At 42.5% G+C, this 19,148-nt stretch overlaps 1 protein-coding gene across 1 annotated transcript in view; it reads right to left on the reverse strand.

The window, feature by feature from the left end:
- Positions 1 to 19,148, reverse strand: part of LOC106565575 (testis-expressed protein 264) — a 202,897-nt gene that overhangs the window by 123,613 nt on the left and 60,136 nt on the right. The window lies entirely within an intron of this gene.

Below are 19,148 nucleotides of genomic sequence, written 5' to 3' on the forward strand. Positions count from 1 at the left end.
TTCAACAAACAACACTGTTTCACAACGCATCAGTGACATGGCAGGAGACGCTTTGAAACAATTACTGCTTCGCATACAAGCCAGTGAATTCTATGCGTTACAGCTGGATGAGTCAACAGACGTGGCGGGCCTGGCACAGCTCCTGGTATATGTCTGTTACGTTTATGGGGGGTCAATTAAGGAAGACATCCTCATCTACAAACCAGGACAACAGGAAAATATATTTTTAATGTACTGGACAGCTTTGTGACATCAAATGGACTTTGGTGGTCAAGATCTGTTGGTATCTGTACTGATGGCGCAAAAGCCATGACAGGGACACATAGTGGAGTGTTAACATGCGTACAAGCAGTTGTTCCCGACGCCACTTGGGGACACTGCAGCATTCACTGAAAGCCTCTTGCTTGAATGCCTGACAGCTTGAAAGATGTTTTGGACACTATAGTGAAAATGGTTAACTTTGTTAAAGCAAGACCCCTGAACTCTCGTGTATTTTCGGGACTATGCAATGATATGGGCTACGACCAGGTAACGCTTTTACAACATACAGAAGTGCGCTGGTTATCAAGGGGCAAAGTATTGACACGTTTTTTTTAAATTGAGAGACGAGCGTAAAGTTTTCTTTACAGACCATAATTGTCACTTGTCTGACCGCTTGCAAGATGACGAGTTTCTCACACGACTGGCCTATCCGGGTGATGTTATTTCTCGCCTGAATGATCTGAATCTAGGATTACAGGGACTCTCCGCAACTATATTCAATGTGCGGGACAAAATTGAGGCTATGATTAACCTGTTAGGGCTAGGGGGCAGCATTTGCACGTCTGGATAAAAAAAATGTACCCGATTTAATCTGGTTACTAATCCTACCCAGTAACTAGAATTTGCATATACTTATTATATATGGATAGAAAACACTGTAAAGTTTCTAAAACTGTTTGAATGGTGTCTGTGAGTATAACAGAACTCATTTGGCAGGCAAAACCCTGAGACATTTTCTGACAGGAAGTGGATACCTGATGTGTTGTATTACCTTTAAACCTATCCCATTGAAAAACACAGGGGCTGAGGAATATTTTGGCACTTCCTATTGCTTCCACTAGATGTCACCAGCCTTTACAAAGTGTTTTGAGTCTTCTGGAGGGAGATCTGACCGAACAAGAGCCATGGAACGATGATGTCCCATTAGACACCTGGCGCGCGAGTTCATGTTGGGTACCCTCGTTCCAATACGTTATAAAAGAGTATGCATTCGTCCACCTTGAATATTATTCATGTTCTGGTTAAAAAAGGCCCTAATGATTTATGCTATACAACGTTTGACATGTTTGAACGAACGTAAATATATTTTTTCCCCTCGTTCATGACGAGAAGTCCGGCTGGCTTAGATCATGTGCTAACAAGACGGAGATTTTTGGACATAAATGATGAGCTTTTTTGAACAAAACTACATTCGTTATGGACCTGTGATACCTGGAAGTGACATCTGATGAAGAGAATCAAAGGTAATGGATTATTTACATAGTATTTTCGATTTTAGATCTCCCCAACATGACGTCTAGTCTGTATCGCAACGCGTATTTTTCTGGGCGCAGTGCTCAGATTATTGCAAAGTGTGATTTCCCAGTAAGGTTATTTTTAAATCTGGCAAGTTGATTGCGTTCAAGAGATGTAAATCTATAATTCTTTAAATGACAATATAATATTTTACCAATGTTTTCTAATTTTAATTATTTAATTTGTGACGCTGACTTGACTGCCGGTTATTGGAGGGAAACGATTTCCTCAACATCAATGCCATAGTAAAACGCTGTTTTTGGATATAAATATGAACTTGATAGAACTAAAAATGCATGCATTGTCTAACATAATGTCCTAGGAGTGTCATCTGATGGAGATTGTAAAAGGTTAGTGCATCATTTTAGCTGGTTTTATGGTTTTGGTGACCCTGTCTTTGACTTGACAAAACATTACACACAACTCTTGTAAATGTACTGTCCTAACATACTCTAAATTTATGCTTTCGCCGTAAAACCTTTTTGAAATCGTAAAACGTGGTTAGATTAAGGAGATGTTTATCTTTCAAAGGGTGTAAAATAGTTGTATGTTTGAAAAATTTGAATTTTGACATTTATTTGGATTCAAATTTGCCGCTCTTGAAATGCACCTGCTGTTGATGGAGTGCACCACAGGTGGCACGCTAGCGTCCCACCTAGCCCATAGAGGTTAAGAAGTTCTTCTCGGTCTGCATTAACAAGGACAACACAGGTCTTTCCTTCATTGTATGATTTTTTGTGTGCAAATTAACTCAAGCTTACGGACAATGTCAAAAGTTTCAGAGTGGGTGGCAAGGAATAAGTTAGACCTAAATATTTCTAAAACTAAAAGCATTGTATTTTGAACAAAACACTCACTAAACCCTAAACCTCAACTTAATATTGAAAAAAATTATGTGGAAATTGAGCAAGATGAGATGACCAAACTGCTTGGAGTAACACTAGAGTGTAAACTGTCATGGTCAAAACATATTGATGCAGTAGTACCTAAGATGGGGAGAAGTCTGTCTATAATAAACTATCAACAAGGCAGGTCCTACAGGCCCTAGTTTAGTCGCACCTTGACTACTGTTCAGTCGTGTGGTCAGGTGCCACAAAAAAAGGACTTAGGAAAATTGCAATTGGCTCAGAACAGGGCAGCACGGCTGGCCCTTGGATGTACACTGAGAGCTAACATTAATAATATGCATGTCAATCTCTCCTGGCTGAAAGTGGAGGATAGATTCACTTCATCACTACTTTTATTTATGATAGGTATTGACATGTTAAATGCACCGAGATGTCTGTCTAAACTTCTGGCACACAGTTCAGACACCCATGCATAACCCACAAGACATGCCACAAGAGGTCTCTTCAAAGTCCCCAAGTCCAGAACAGACGAGGCACACAGTACTTCATAGAGCCATGACTACATGGAGCTCTATTCAACCTCAAGTAACTGACGCAAGCAGTGAAATTAGATTTAAAAAACAGATGTCATGACATTGGCCTCTTTGAGTACAGGGAGGACAGTTGACCCCCTCCCCCCTTGCACCATCCCCCAACCTACCTCCCCCCACCCAGGCCCTGTGTGAAAGGGTTGTAAAACTCTAAGAGGGAATCTCTTGCCACATGTCCCATAGAGAGACACAGGAAATTCTTCCAACTCACAGAATTGGGGAACCGAATGACATTTGTTTTCTGGAGAAGGTATGGAAGATTGGTGAAGAATCCAGCTACGAACTGGTCCGCTTGGTACAATTTTGTGATACTCAGAAGAGACAATATAGCCATATTACCATAAAACGGTTTATATAATAGCCTCAGACTTGCATTCACATGGTTGTATAGAATGTATTAATAAGGATAAAGCTATTTGTAATAGATTGAGATGCTATGTACTGATGTTAATGTGATAGAATTATATTTCTGTACCAAGCTTAACTCAGTCATCGGCACGCCCCCAGGGACACAGACAGGACCAGGCGTCATGTGACATGTCACTATAAAACTATAACCTGATTTACATTTCTCCAGACCCGGCCACCACTACATTGCGAGTTGGCCAATAGGTTTGACCATCCAAGTACTCTACTGAAAGTGAACTATACCACGTGGTTAACTTTTAGACTATTGATACCGACAGAATAAGAACAAGTCTTTGATATTAATTATTAGTCTGCAGCTAAGTAAATTATATCATTGAACGCGAAGACCAACGAAACATCCATTCTATGACGACATTAATGAATGTCGCTTTGAAAGATCCATCTAACCGAGAGAGAGAGAGAGAGAGAGAGAGAGAACGCGGACAAAACTCTCCAACCGAACGACGCTCCAACAAGGATCCCGACGACACACTGAGCGTAAATATATATTGATTGCAATTGTTCCCGAATGAGTGAGCGTTCAATTGTCAATTGTTAATATTAATGAACTCTGTGTACCTTCTCAGCTGCCCTTTATGACCCATTGTTCAACAAGACACCAGCCATGCCTGTTTTAGCCCACTAGGGCACATTACTCTACCAATTCTTTGTGATGATAATTACTGTTTGTATACTTTCTGTGAATTAATTAGTTTAGTAAATAAATGATTTTAAGACAATTGATGTATGGATGACTCTTAGTAAAGACTGGGTTCGTGCAGATACAACAATTTACGACGTTTGGAATGAGACTGGACGCGAGGTAAAATACACCATTTAAACCAGAAGATAATCGGCCTATACTATAATAGAATATAATATATAATGTTATAATATAGGAAAGTTATATTAAGAAAATTATAACTTTGTAATCTGAATATTTTCCTTGGTGCCCCGATCTCCTAGTAAATTACAATTAAACGATGAATCAGTTTGATCGCATGATAATAATTACAGGGAGTTAATTGATAAACATGTCTTCAGTTTAATGGTACCCCAAAGACACGACACAGATAAAAAACACCTTATGGAACAGCGGGGAATGTGAAGCAACACAAACATCGGCACAGACACACGCACACACACACACACACACACACACACACACACTACAGTCGTGGCCAAAAGTTTTGAGAATGATACAAATATAAATTTTCACAAAGTCTGCTGCCTCGGTTTGTATGATTGCAATTTGCATATACTCCAGAATGTTATGAAGAGTGATCAGATGAATTGCAATTCATTCCAAAGTCCCTCTTTGCCATGCAAATAAACTCAATCCCCAAAAAACCACTGCATTTCAGCCCTGCCACAAAAGGACCAGCTGGCATCATGTCAGTGATTCTCTCGTTAACACAGGTGTGAGTGTTGACAAGGACAAGGCTGGATATCACTCTGTCATGCTGATTGAGTTCGAATAACAGACTGGAAGCTTCAAAAGGAGGGTGGTGCTTGGAATCATTGTTCTTCCTCTGTCAAGCATGGTTATCTTCAAGGAAACACGTGCCGTCATCATTGCTTTGCACAAAAAGGGCTTCACAGGCAAGGATATTGCTGCCAGTAAGATTGCACCTAAATCAACCATTTATCGGATCATCAAGAACTTCAAGGAGAGCGGTTCAATTGTTGTGAAGAAGGCTTCATGGCGCCCAAGAAAGTCCAGCAAGCGCCAGGACGGTCTCCTAAAGTTGAGTCAGCTGCGGGATCGGGGCACCACCAGTACAGAGCTTGCTCAGGAATGGCAGCAGGCAGGTGTGAGTGCATCTGCACGCACAGCGAGGCAAAGACTTTTGGAGGATGGCCTGGTGTCAAGAAGGGCAGCAAAGAAGCCACTTCTCTCCAGGAAAAACATCAGGGACAGACTGATATTCTGCAAAAGGTACAGGGATTGGACTGCTGAGGACTGGGGTAAAGTCATTTTCTCTGATGAATCCCCTTTCCGATTATTTGGGGAATCTGGAAAAAGCTTGTCCGGAGAAGACAAGGTGAGCGCTACCATCAGTCCTGTGTCATGCCAATAGTAAAGCATCCTGAGACCATTCATGTGTGGGGTTGTTTCTCAGCCAAGGGAGTGGGCTCACTCACAATTTTGCCTAAGAACACAGCCATGAATAAAGAATGATACCAACACATCCTCCGAGAGCAACTTCTCCCAACAATCCAGAAACAGTTTGGTGACGAACAATGCCTTTTCCAGCATGATGGAGCACCTGCCATAAGGCAAACATGATAACTAAGTGGCCCGGGGAACAAAACATCGATATTTTGGGTCCATGGCCAGGAAACTCCCCAGACCTTAATCCCATTGAGAACTTGTGGTCAATCCTCAAGAGGTGGGTGGACAAACAAAAACCCACAAATTCTGACAAACTCCAAGCATTGATTATGCAAGAATGGACTGCCATCAGTCAGGATGTGGCCCAGAAGTTAATTGACAGCATGCCAGGGCGGATTGCAGAGGTCTTGAAAAAGAAGGGTCAACACTGCAAATATTGACTCTTTGCATCAACTTCATGTAATTGTCAATAAAAGCCTTTGACACTTATAAAATGCTTGTAATTATTCCATAGTAACATCTGACAAAAATATCTAAAGACACTGATGCAGCAAACCTTCTGAAAATTTATATTTGTGTCATTCTCAAAACTTGGCCACGGCTGTACATACACATGGATTTAGTACTGTAGATAAGTGGTAGTGGTGGAGTAGGGGCGTGAGGGCACACAGTGTTGTGAAATCTGTGAATGTATTGTAATGTTTTAAAATTGTATAAACTGCCTTAATTTTGCTGGAACCCAGAAAGAGTAATGGGGATCCATAATAAATACAAATGTGATATATCGAAGCACCTGAGTGAGTTGGGTGCGCAATTACGCAGGTACTTTCCCGAAACGGATGACACAAACGACTGGATTTGTTATCCCTTTCATGCCCTGCCTCCAGTCCTCTTACCAATATCTGAACAAGAGAGCCTCATCGAAATTGCAACAAACAGTTCTGTGAAAATTTTATTTCATCAGAAGGCACTGACAGATTTCTGGATTGGGCTGCTCTCAGAGTATCCTGCCTTGGCAAATCACGCTGTTAAGACACTGATGCCCTTTGCAACCATGTACCTACGTGAAAGTGGATTCTCGGCCCTCACTAGCATGAAAACTAAATACAGGCACAGACTGTGTGTGGAAAATGATTTAAGACTGAGACTCTCTCCAATACAAACCAACATTGCAGAGTTATGTGCATCCTTTCAAGCACACCCTTCTCATTAACCTGGGCGAGTTATTCACAATTTTCTATTAACAAATAAAGTTTTATATGTAAGATGGCTAAATAAAGAGCAAAATTATTGATTATTATTATATTATTATTTGTGCCCTGGTCCTATAAGAGCTCTTTGTCACTTCCCACGAGCCGGGTTGTGACAAAAACTCACACACATTCTTATGTTTGATAAATGTATCGTATAGTGTGTGTGTGTGGCAGGCTTACAATGATGGGAGTGTGCAGTCCCTGGTGCTAGAGGGGGTATGCAGCTGGAGGTTGAATGTTTGAAGGGGTACGGGACTATAAAAAGTTTGGGAACCACTGCTCTAGAAAATTTAGCAAAAAATAACACGTCACTCTTTTCTTTGCTGTTACATTCAATCTATCCAAATCAATGTCTGTTACATCTGGAGTTTTCTCTTGTCTTATCCGGTGTCCTGTGTAAATTTAAATATGCTCTCTCTAATTCTCTCTTTCTCTCTTTCTGTCTTTCTCTCAGAGGACCTGAGCCCTAGGACCATGCCTCAGGACTACCTGGTATGACTCCTTGCTGTCCCCAGTCCACCTGGCCGTGCTGCTGCTCCAGTTTCAACTGTTCTGCCTGCGGCTATGGAACCCTGACCTGTTCACCGGACGTGCTTGTTGCACCCTCGACAACTACTATGATTATTATTATTTGACCATGCTGGTCATTTATGAACATTTTAACATCTTGACCATGTTCTGTTATAATATCCACCCTGCACAGCCAGAAGAGGACTGGCCACCCCTCATAGCCTGGTTCCTCTAGGTTTCTTCCTAGGTTTTTGGCCTTTCTAGGGAGTTTTTCCTAGGGAGTTTTTCCTAGCCACCGTGCTTCTTTCACATGCATTGCTTGCTGTTTGGGGTTTTAGGCTGGGTTTCTGTACAGCACTTTGAGATATCAGCTGATGTACGAAGGGCTATATAAATACATTTCATTTGATTTGAATGTAAAACACAGGAAATGCTAATTTAAAAGATGGCTAGTCCTTATTAGCCTGGATCTGTATGGAATGTAGGCACATTATGAGACACAGGCCAGGTCAATTATACAGTTGAAGTCGGAAGTTTACATACACTTAGGTCGGGAATCATTAAAACTAGTTTTTCAACCACTCCACACATTTCTTGTTAACAAACTCTAGTTTTGGCAAGTCGGTTAGGACATCTACTTTGTGCATGACACAAGTCATTTTTCCAACAATTGTTTACAGACAGATTATTTCACTTAGAATTCACTGTATCACAATTCCAGTGGGTCAGAAGTTTACATACACTAAGTTGACTGTGCCTTTAAACAGCTTGGACAATTCCAGAAAATTATATCATGGCTTTAGAAGATTCAGGAAGGCTAATTGACATAATTTGAGTCAATTGGAGATGTACCTGTGGATGTATTTCAAGGCTTACCTTCAAACTCGGTGCCTCTTTGCTTGACATCATGGGAAAATCCAAAATAATCAGCAAAGACCTCAGAAAAAAAATTGTAGACCTCCACAAGTCTGGTTCATCCTTGGGAGCAATTTCCAAACGCCTGATGGTACCACGTTCATCTGTACAAACAATAGTACACAAGTATAAACACCATGGGCCCACGCAGCCGTCATACCGCTCAGGAAGGAGATGCATTCTGTCTCCTACAGATGAACGTACTTTGTGTGAAAAGTGCAAATCAATCCCAGAACAACAGCAAAGGACCTTGTGAAGACGCTGGAGGAAACAGGTACAAAAGTATCTATATCCACAGTAAAACGAGACCTATATCGACACAACCTGAAAGGCCGCTCAGCAAGGAAGAAGCCACTGCTCCAAAACCGCCATAAAAAAGCCAGAATACGATTTGCAACTGTACATGGGGACAAAGATCGTACTTTTTGGAGAAATGTAAAAAATATAACTATTTGGCCATAATGACCATTTTTATGTTTGGAGGAAAAAGGGGGTGGCTTGCAAGCCGAAGAACACCCTCCAAACCGTGAAGAATGGGGGTGGCAGCATCATGTTGTGGCGGTGATTTGCTGCAGGAGGGACTGATGCACGTCACAAAATTGATGGCATCATGAGGGAGGAAAATGATGTGGATATATTGAAGCCACATCTAAAGACATCAGTCAGGAAGTGAAAGCTTGGTCACAAATGGGTCTTCCAAATGGACAATGACCCCAAGCATACTTCCAAAGTTGTGGCAAAATGGCTTAAGGACAACAAAGTCAAGGTATTGGAGTGACCATCACAAAGCCCTGACCTCAATCCTATAGAAAATTTGTGGGCAGAACTGAAAAAGCATGTGCGAGCAAGGAGGCCTACAAACCTGACTCAGTTACACCAGCTCTATCAGGAGGAATAGGCCAAAATTCACCCAACTTATTGTGGGGAGCTTGTGGAAGGCTAACCGAAACGTTTGACCCAAGTTAAACAATTTAAAGGCAATGCTACCAAATACTAATTGAGTGTATGTAAACTTCTGACCCACTGGAAATGTGATGAAAGAAATAAAAGCTGAAATAAATCATTCTCTCTACTATTATTCTGACATTTCACATTCTTAAAATAAAGAGGTGATCCTAAGACATGGAATTTTTTGTAGGATTAAATGTCAGGAATTGTGAAAAACTGAGTTTAAATGTATTTGGCTAAGGTGTATGCAAAACTTCTGACTTCAACTGTATATATTTTTTATTTTAAACAAAAATACTGTGACCAAATCATGTGCTGGTGCCACCAACTGAAAAAGTTATTGAAAAAGTTTGTGTAGAAACCTGAAGAGGTCTGGGTTGTTTAAGTCCCGGCTCAGCTAAATTTATTACTAAATGGACTGGAGCTGTACGTTTCCCCTCCTGTTTTGGCTCGGGGGACTATTGAGAGAGAATTTTGTTTGAGTCAGCCCTGGAAATAACATCCTGATGATTGTGACCTGCAGATTGTCCTGAAAAGGTGCATTAACAAAGACCAGGCAGAGCCCGCTGCAATCCCGTTAATAAAATGTGCCCGTTTCTCCTTTATCCCCTGATTTCTCCCCTTTCACCATCAAGCCTTTGATTCTGGGAGCTCTAACCAACACAGTCCTTGCAGTCCTTATACTGTTGATACACACGCCCACGTATGTACGCTGCAGCTGTTCTTACTGCTGCAAAGGCAAAGACACACAGCGAAACAGTCAAACAGAAACAGTGATATAAACACTAACACATGCCCCAACAGTAAATAATCCATCTGTCTTTGTAAAATCACTGAATAATAACAAATCTGAAATGTACTGAAATATAAGGAGTTTGACTGTGTTGTCTGACATGTTGTTTTATGCGAGTGTGTCTGTGAGACAGCTTTCTTCTTGCCAGAGTTAGATGACTATGATGGCGCCGACAGAGATGTCACCTCGCTTCGCGTTAGGTGCATCAAAGCTGGGACCGAGAGATTGAAAAACAAGCTTCTATCTCAAGGCCATCAGTCTGTTAAATAGCCACCACTAACTCAGAGAGGCTGCTGCCTACACTGGACACTTTAATAAATGGATCCCTAGTCACTTTAAGCAATAACACTTTAAATAATGCCACTTTAATAATGTTTACATATCTTACTTTACTCATAACACATGTATCTTATATAATCTACTGCACCTTGCCTATGCCGCTCGGCCATCGGTCATCCATATATTTATATGTACATATTTTCATTCACCCCTTTAGATTTGTGTGTATTAGGTAGTTGGTGGGGAATTGTTAGATTACTTGTTAGATTTGTGTTTAGTAGGTAGTTGTTGGGAATTGTTAGATTACTTGTTAGATATTACTGCACTGCTGGAACTAGAAGCACAAGCATTTCGCTACACTCGCATTAACATCTGCTAACCATGTGTATGTGACCAATAAAATGTAATTTAGATTTATTCTTTTGTATTTTTTTTTGAGTTAGTGGGTGAGAGATTAGGAGAGCTAAACTGGAGAGGAGGGGGGCTGTTGGACCGTGGCGTGGGAGAGCTCCAGGGAGCAATGGGAGCAGCTCTGCACTTAACCTGTTTTCCTGACAGCCAACATGTAGCCTGGTCTCTGGGAGCCGATAGAGCCTACAGTCTGGAGTGAGGCAAGGGCCCTGGGAGACAGACAGGCAGGCGGGCAGGGCATATGGCCAGTGGGAGAAAACACATGTACTGGAGTATGGCAGAATGCATGAAACCCGCCAGCTCACCCACTTAACCCTTCTGTTGCATTGTCAGTCTTTCTAATGCCAGGAAGCCTCTCACTGGCTCTTGTGCTAAAACTCTAAATGGATTTTACCTGCCTTTTAGAGCTATGACGGGGCCCTCTCGTCTCCTCCACACCCTGCTCAATTAATCATACCCAGGCACTACTCTTGTCCAACACTCCAGCTTCACACCAGCCCTCTAATTTTCCCTCCATGAATCACTAGCCTAGCCATGGCCCCTATGCATAAGCTACTGACAGCGCTAACCCCGCTAACACACAGCCCAGCGCATCACTCACACATTGACTCCTCGGCTAAAGGATTTTAACGGTAGCGAGTCCGTGGACAGACAGACTGGGGCAGAGGGTTTACTGACCTGGCACAGTGCCCAGGTCAACTGCTCAGCAGCTGATGGACTCTGACGAGCAGCGTTAAGGGCCTCACGCAGGCGAAGGAGAGCGGAGCATGGCGCTCCCACCGCCCTGAGTAGGAGAGGATGCTGCTTCCACCGCCCTGACATCAGCTATAGGCAGGCTGGTGGACACATACCCTGCCCATGGTTATGTAACAGAAGGCATAATGTGGTGTGAGATTATGACTTGGTATGATGGCTACATCCTTTTTGCTGATCTGCTTCCACTTGGTGTAGTAGCTCCCTTAGTCATGGAACACCAAGGTGAAAGGCTACCATTAGCCTTCAACAGACCTCATAATGTAGTTCTGAGTTAAGGATTTATCGTGCTCTAGCATGGTGCTGAAAGTAATGCATAATGTCATGTCAACAGCCAAACCCACTCAAGCTTTTCAGTAATTATCTACATGTGACAAGTGTGTATATGTGGCTATTTTGGGACTATCTTTGATGTGCTGACAGGGCTGTATCAGTGCAGTGGGCAGAGACTAAGTTGCGTGTTACTCTCTTGCCTTCCTCCTCTTTGCCCACCAACACACCTCTACAACAGATGGAGGGCTCAACACAAAGTGTCACTACCATGCCATACTGGCACTGTTGGCATCACCCTAGCAACTGTCAGCACAAACATGGTCAGTGTGCCCAGGGGAAAGAAATCCTTGTCAACTACTTATAATCATCATCTCCAGCACCAAACCAGTGTCTACATATTTCTCTGTGACATCACATGGTAGGATTAAAAGTAAGTGAGTTTCAATACGTACGAGTTTTGAGCCCAAGGGAGGGTATTTTCTTGCTGCCCACGAATCTCATAGTTATAAAATCACTGTTTTTGAAACCTTTTAACTTTACATATTTTTCTACAAAACTTAGAAATGTTGACTCTGGTATTGTGGTTGGGATAATGAAAATGAGGTTGAAAAGTGTTGGAGTTGGCCTTTAACAGTTGACGAGAAATCTGCACACCCAAAATGTATATGGTAAAGTCTGAACCCCAGCACTCCCCTCGCTCCCCAGCTAGACCCATAACACACACACACACACACACACACACACACACACACACACACACACACACACACACACACACACACACACACACACACACACACACACACACACACACACACACACACACACACACACACACACACACACACACACACACACACACACACACACACACACACACACACACCAATCATATCACATCCAGGGCATTGCGCATGCAGAGGGATGCCTCTGAATGAATCCATGTGTGTAAATGTCATCAGTAAATGTCAATAGCTTTTCTGGGGCCAGGCCTGAGGACATGGAGGCTCAGCATATGACCCACACCTGCCTTCAATTCCTGCCCCTTCATCCATTCTTCATCTGCTCAAAAGAAATCCTCTGCTTAGCGTGATGAATTAAACAACACATTCAGCAGAGAGATGGAGGATTTTAGACAAAGACAGAGTAGAAAAGAGGACGTTTTGTGAGCACAAGACTGCAGTTATCTACAAAGGGACATTAGGCAAACTGCTGTGGGCAGGTATCGTGAAAATGAATTTTCTAGTATGAGGTACGCACACATCCTAATTGGCGAGGTGCAGGCTGAGGAAATGTACATTTTCAAGAAATAATTTGCTTCAGAGCAAATTTGTCACTACATCCTATGTCTCATGAAAAGAAAGGCAGTGAAAGATTGGCGCCAAAGGAGATGACTGCCATTTTACGATCCCGTAATCAATTGTGCTATTGTGTATGTTTTTTCACGTTATTTGTAACTTATTTTGTACATAATGTTTCTGCCACTGTGCCTTATGACCGAAAAGAGCTTCTAGATATCAGGACAGCGATTACTCACCCCCAAACCTTTTTTTCTTCAACGAGTCAGACGGGAAGGATTTACTTCAGACGCCCGACAAGGCCCTCATCCCCGTCATTAGCAGGAGAAAGAGACGGAGGTATCGGGGACGAAGGTCCGGGTGCCTTGTAAGAAGGCACCACGCCGAGAGGGTAATCTACCTTTACCATCGGTCCTATTAGCCAACTTACAATCAATCTTTAATAAAATAGACGGAACTACGATCATGTATATCCTGCCAATGAGACATTAAAAACTGTAATATCTTATGATTCACGAGTCGTGGCTGAATGACGACATGAATACAGCTGGTGGGTTTTAAGCTTTTTCGGCAGGATAGAACAGCGTCCTCTGGTAAGAAAAGGGGTTGCAGTCTATGTATATTTGTAAACAACAGCTGGTGCACGAAATCTAAGGAAGTCTCAAGGTTTTGTTCACCTGAGGTAGAGGATCTCATGATAAGCTGTAGAACACACTATTTACCAAGAGAGTTTTCATCTGTATTTTTCGTAGCCGTCTATATACCACCACAAACCGACGCTGGCACTAAGACCGCACTCAATGAGCTGTATACGGCCATAAGCAAACAGGAAAACGCTCATCCAGAGACAGCGCTCCTAGTGGCTGGGGACTTTAATGCAGGAAAACTTAAATACGTTTTACCTAATTTCTGCCAGCATGTTAAATTTGCAACCAGAGGGAAAATAACTCTAGACCACCTTTGCTCCAAACAGAGACGCATACAAAGCTCTTCCTCGCCCTCCACTTGGCAAATCTGACCATAATTCTATCCTCATGATTCCTGCTTACAAGCAAAAACTAAAGCAGGAAGCAACAGTGACATGGTCAATAAGAAAGTGGTCAGATGAAGCAGATGCTAAGCTACAAGACAGTTTTGCAAGCACAGACTGGAATATGTTCCGGGATTCTTCTGATGGCATTGAGGAGTACACCACAACAGTCACTGGCTTCATCAATAAGTGCATCGATGACGTCATCCCCACAGTGACCGTACATACATACCCCAACCAGAGGCCATGGTTTACAGGCAACATCCACACTGAGCTAAAGGGTAGAGCTGCCGCTTTCAAGGAGCTGCACTCTAACCCGGAAGCTTACAAGAAATCCCGCTATGCCCTCCGACGAACCCTCAAACAGGCAAAGCATCAATACAGGACTAAGATTGAATCGTACTACACCGGCTCCGATGCTCGTCGGATGTGTCAGGGCTTGCAAACTATTACAGACTACAAAGGGAAGCACAGCTGTGAGGTGCCAACTGACACGAGTCTACCAGACACGCTAAATTACTTCTATGCTCGCTTTGAGGCAAGTAACACTGAAGCATGTATGAGAGCATCAGCTGTTCCGGACGACTGTGTGATCACGCTCTCCGTAGCCGATGTGAGTAAAACCTTTAACTTGTTATGGATAGGGGGCAGTATTTTCACGGCCGGATAAAAAACGTACCCGATTTAATCTGATTATTACTCCTGCCCAGAAACTAGAATATGCATATAATTATTAGCTTTGGATAGAAAACACTCCAAAGTTTCTAAAACTGTTTGAATGGTGTCTGTGAGTATACAGAACTCATTTGGCAGGCCAAAACCTGAGAAGATTCCATACAGGAAGTGCCCTCTCTGACCATTTCTTGGCCTTCTACACTCTCTTTATTGAAAACTGAGGATCTCTGCTGTAACGTGACACTTCCTACGGCTCCCATAGGCTCTCAGAAGGCGGCAGAATGGTGAATGATGACTTTGCAGGCCATGGCTGAAAAACAGTAGCGCATTTGGATAGGGGTCGATCTGACAACAATGAGACTGGGGGCGCGTGCACGAGCCGACACCATGTTTTTATTTTCAGTCTTTGAACGAAAACAACGACTCCCGGTTGGAATATTATCGCTTTTTTACGAGAAAAATTTTAAACAGCGTTTGACATGCTTCGAAGTACGGTAATGGAATATTTTGACATTTTTTGTCACGAAACGCGCTGGGCGCGTCACCCTTCGGATAGTGTCTTGAACGCACAACAAAATGCCGCTATTTGGATATAACTATGGATTATTTGGAACCAAACCAACATTTGTTATTGAAGTAGAAGTCCTGGGAGTGCATTCTGACGAAGAACAGCAAAGGTAATCCAATTTTTCTTATAGTAAATCTGAGTTTGGTGAGGGCCAAACTTGGTGGGTGTCAAAATAGCTAGCCCGTGATGGCGAGCTATCTACTCAGAATATTGCAAAATGTGCTTTCACCGAAAAGCTATTTTAAAATAGGGCATAGCGATTGCATAAAGGAGTTCTGTATCTATAATTTTCAAAATAATTGTTATGTTTTTTGTGAACGTTTATCGTGAGTAATTTAGTAAATTCACCGGAAGTTTCGGTGGGTATGCTAGTTCTGAATGTCACATGCTAATGTAAAAAGCTGTTTTTTGATATAAATATGAACTTGATTGAACAAAACATGCATGTATTGTATAACAATGTCCTAGGAGTGTCATCTGATGAAGATCATCAAAGGTTAGTGCTGCATTTAGCTGTGGTTTTGTTTTTTGTGACATTATATGCTAGCTTGAAAAATGGGTGTCTGACTATTTCTGGCTGGGTACTCTGCTGACATAATCTAATGTTTTGCTTTTTGAAATCGGACAGTGTGGTTTGATAAAGGAGAGTCTTGTCTTTAAAATGGTGTAAAATAGTCATATGTTTGAAAAATGGAATTTTTCAGATTTTCGAGGACTTTGTATTTCGCGCCACGCCCATCATTGGATATTGGAGCAGGTGTTGCGCTAGCGGAACGTCTAGATGTAAGAGGTTTTAAACAGGTCAACATTCACAAGGCCGCAGGGCCAGACGGCTTACCAGGACGTGTACTCCGAGCATGTGCTGACCAACTGGCAAGTGTCTTCACTGCCATTTTCAACCTGTCCCTGACTGAGTATGTAATACATACATTTTTCAAGGAGACCACCATAGTCTCTGTGCCCAAGAACACTAAGGTAACCTGCCTACATCTGTAGCCATGAAGTGCTTCGAAAGGCTGGTCATGGCTCACAACACCATTATCCCAGAAACTATAGACTCACTCAAATTTGCATACCGCCCCAACAGATCCACAGATGATGCAATCTCTATTGCACTCAACACTGCCCGTTCCCACCTGGACAAAATGAACACCTATGTGAGAATGCTATTCATTGACTACAGCTAAACATTCAACACCATAGTGCCCTCAAAGCTCATCATTAAGCTAAGGACCCTGGGACTAAACACCTCCCTCTGCAACTGGATCCTGGACTTCCTGACGGGCCGCCCCCAGGTGGTAAGGGTAGGTAACAACACATCCTCCACGCTGATCCTCAACACGGGGCCCCCTCAGCGGTGCATGCTCAGTCTCCTCCTGTACTCCCTGTTCACTCATAACTGCATGACCAGGCACGACCCCAACACTATCATCAAGTTTGCCGATGACACAACAGTGATAGGCTGTCTCATCATTGTTGGTGATCAGACCTATAGGGAGGAGGTCAGAGACCTGGCCATGTGGAGCCAGGACAACAACCTCTCCCTCAACGTGATCAAAACAAAGGAGATGACTGTGGACTACAGGAAAAGGAGGACCGAGCACACCCCCATTCTCATCGACGGGGCTGCAGTGGAGCAGGTTAAGAGCTTCAAGTTCCTTGGTGTCCACATCACCAACAAACTAACATGGTCCAAACACACTAAGACAGTCGTGAAGAGGGCACAACACAGCCTATTCCCCCTCAGGAGGCTGAAAAGAATTGGCATGGGTCCTCAGATCCTGAAAAGGTTCTACAGCTGCACCATCGAGAACATCCTGACTGGTTGCATCACTGCCTGGTATGGCATCTTCTCGCCCCCCGACCGTCGGCCCCCCGACCGACGGCCCCCCGACCGACGGCCCAGTAGATCACTGAGCCAAGCTTCCTGCCAACCAGGACCTCTAAACCGGGCAGAGTCAGAGGAAGGCACTAAAAATTGGCAGAGACTCCAGCCACCCTAGTCATAGACTGTTCTCTTTGCTTCTGCATGGCAAGTGGTACCGGAGCGCCAAGTCTAGGTCCAAAAGGCTTCTTAACAGCTTCTACACCCAAGCCATAAGACTCCTGAACAGCTAATCAAAGGGCTACCCAGACCCCTCTTGCGCAGCTGTTACTCTCTGTTTATTATCTATGTAGTCACTTTAACTCTACCTATATGTACATATTACCTCAATTACCTTGACTAACTGGTGCCCCCTCACATTGACTCTGTGCCAGTACCCCCTGTATATAGCCTCGCTATTGTTATTTTACTGCTGCTGTTTAATTATTTATTACTCCTATTTTCTCCTTATCTATTTTTTCCTTAACACTTTTTTTTTCTTAAAACGTATTAACTTCTTAAAGTATAGGGGGCAGTATTTTCACGGCCGGATGAAGAACGTATCCAAATTAAACTGGTTACTACTCTGGCCCAGAAACTACAATATGCATATTATTAGTGGATTTGGATAGAAAACACTTGGAAGTTTCTAAAACTGTTTGAATGGTGTCTGTGAGTATAACAGAACTCATATGGCAGGCAAAAACCTGAGAAAAATCCAACCAGGAAGTGGAAAGTCTGAGAATTGTAGTTCTTTTGAATCTCTATCGAAACAACAGTGTCGTGGGGTCACGTTGCACTTCCTAAGGCTTCCATTGGCAGTCAACAGCCTTCAGAAAGTTCTTTCAGCATTCTCCTGTCACTGGGCAGAGAATATTAGCTCAGTCACTAAGTGGACTGCCTGGGGACAAAGGGATTGGATATGCGCGATCCCGCGAGCGCGCGGTTCCTTCTTTTTCTACTTGAATCAACATGCTATTGTCCGGTTGGAATATTATGGCATTTTTACATTAAAAATACCATAAAGATTGATTTTAAACAGCGTTTGACATGCTTCTAAGAACGATAATGGAACATTTAGACTTTTCGTCTCTGGTACCGCGCTCGCGCGTTATGCCTTTGGATAGTGCTCTGTACGCACAAACAAAACGGAGGTATTTGGACATAAATATGGATTATTTCCAACAAAAACAACATTTCTTGTGGAAGTAGCAGTCCTGGGAGAGCATTCTGATGAAGATCAGCAAAGGTAAGAGCATATTTATAATACTAATTCTGAGTTTAGGTGACCCCGAACTTGGCGGGTGTCTGTATAGCTTGCTGTGATGGCGAGCTATGTACTCAGAATATTGAAAAATGTGCTTTCTCCGTAAAGCTATTTTAAAATCTGACACAGCGGTTGCATCCAGGAGTAGTCTATCTATAATTCTTTAAATAATTGTTATATATTTTGTCTACGTTTATGATGAGTATTTTTGTAAATTGATGTGCACATTCACCGGATGTTTTGGTGGGAATACATTTTCTGAACATCACGCGCCAATGTATAATGATGTTTTTGGATATAAATATGAACTTGATCGAACAAAACATACATGTATTGTGTAACATGATGTCCTAGGAGTGTCATCTGATGAAGATCGTCAAAGGTTAGTGCTTCATTTAGCTGTGTTTTGGGTTTTTGTGACACATGTCCTTGCTAGGAAAATGGCTGTGTGGTTATTTTTGTCTATGTACTCTCCTAACATAATCTAATGTTTTGCTTTTGCTGTAAAGCCTTTTTGAAATCGGACAATGTGGTTACATTAAGAAGAAGTGTATCTTTAAAATGGTGTAAAATAGTCGTATGTTTGAGAAATTGAAATTATGATATTTTTGTTGTTTTGTATTTCGCGCCATGCTATTTCACTGGCTGTTGAATAGTGTGGGACGGTCACGTCCCACCTTGCCCAGAGAGGTTAAAGCATTGTTGGTTAAGGGCTTGTAAGTAAGCATTTCACTGTTGTATTCAACGCAAGTGACAAACACAATTTGATTAGATTTGCTACATCCCAGAGAA

The sequence above is a fragment of the Salmo salar genome, chromosome 12 (genome assembly GCF_965601325.2).
Source record: "Salmo salar chromosome 12, fSalSal1, whole genome shotgun sequence".
NCBI classification, from domain to species: domain Eukaryota; kingdom Metazoa; phylum Chordata; class Actinopteri; order Salmoniformes; family Salmonidae; genus Salmo; species Salmo salar.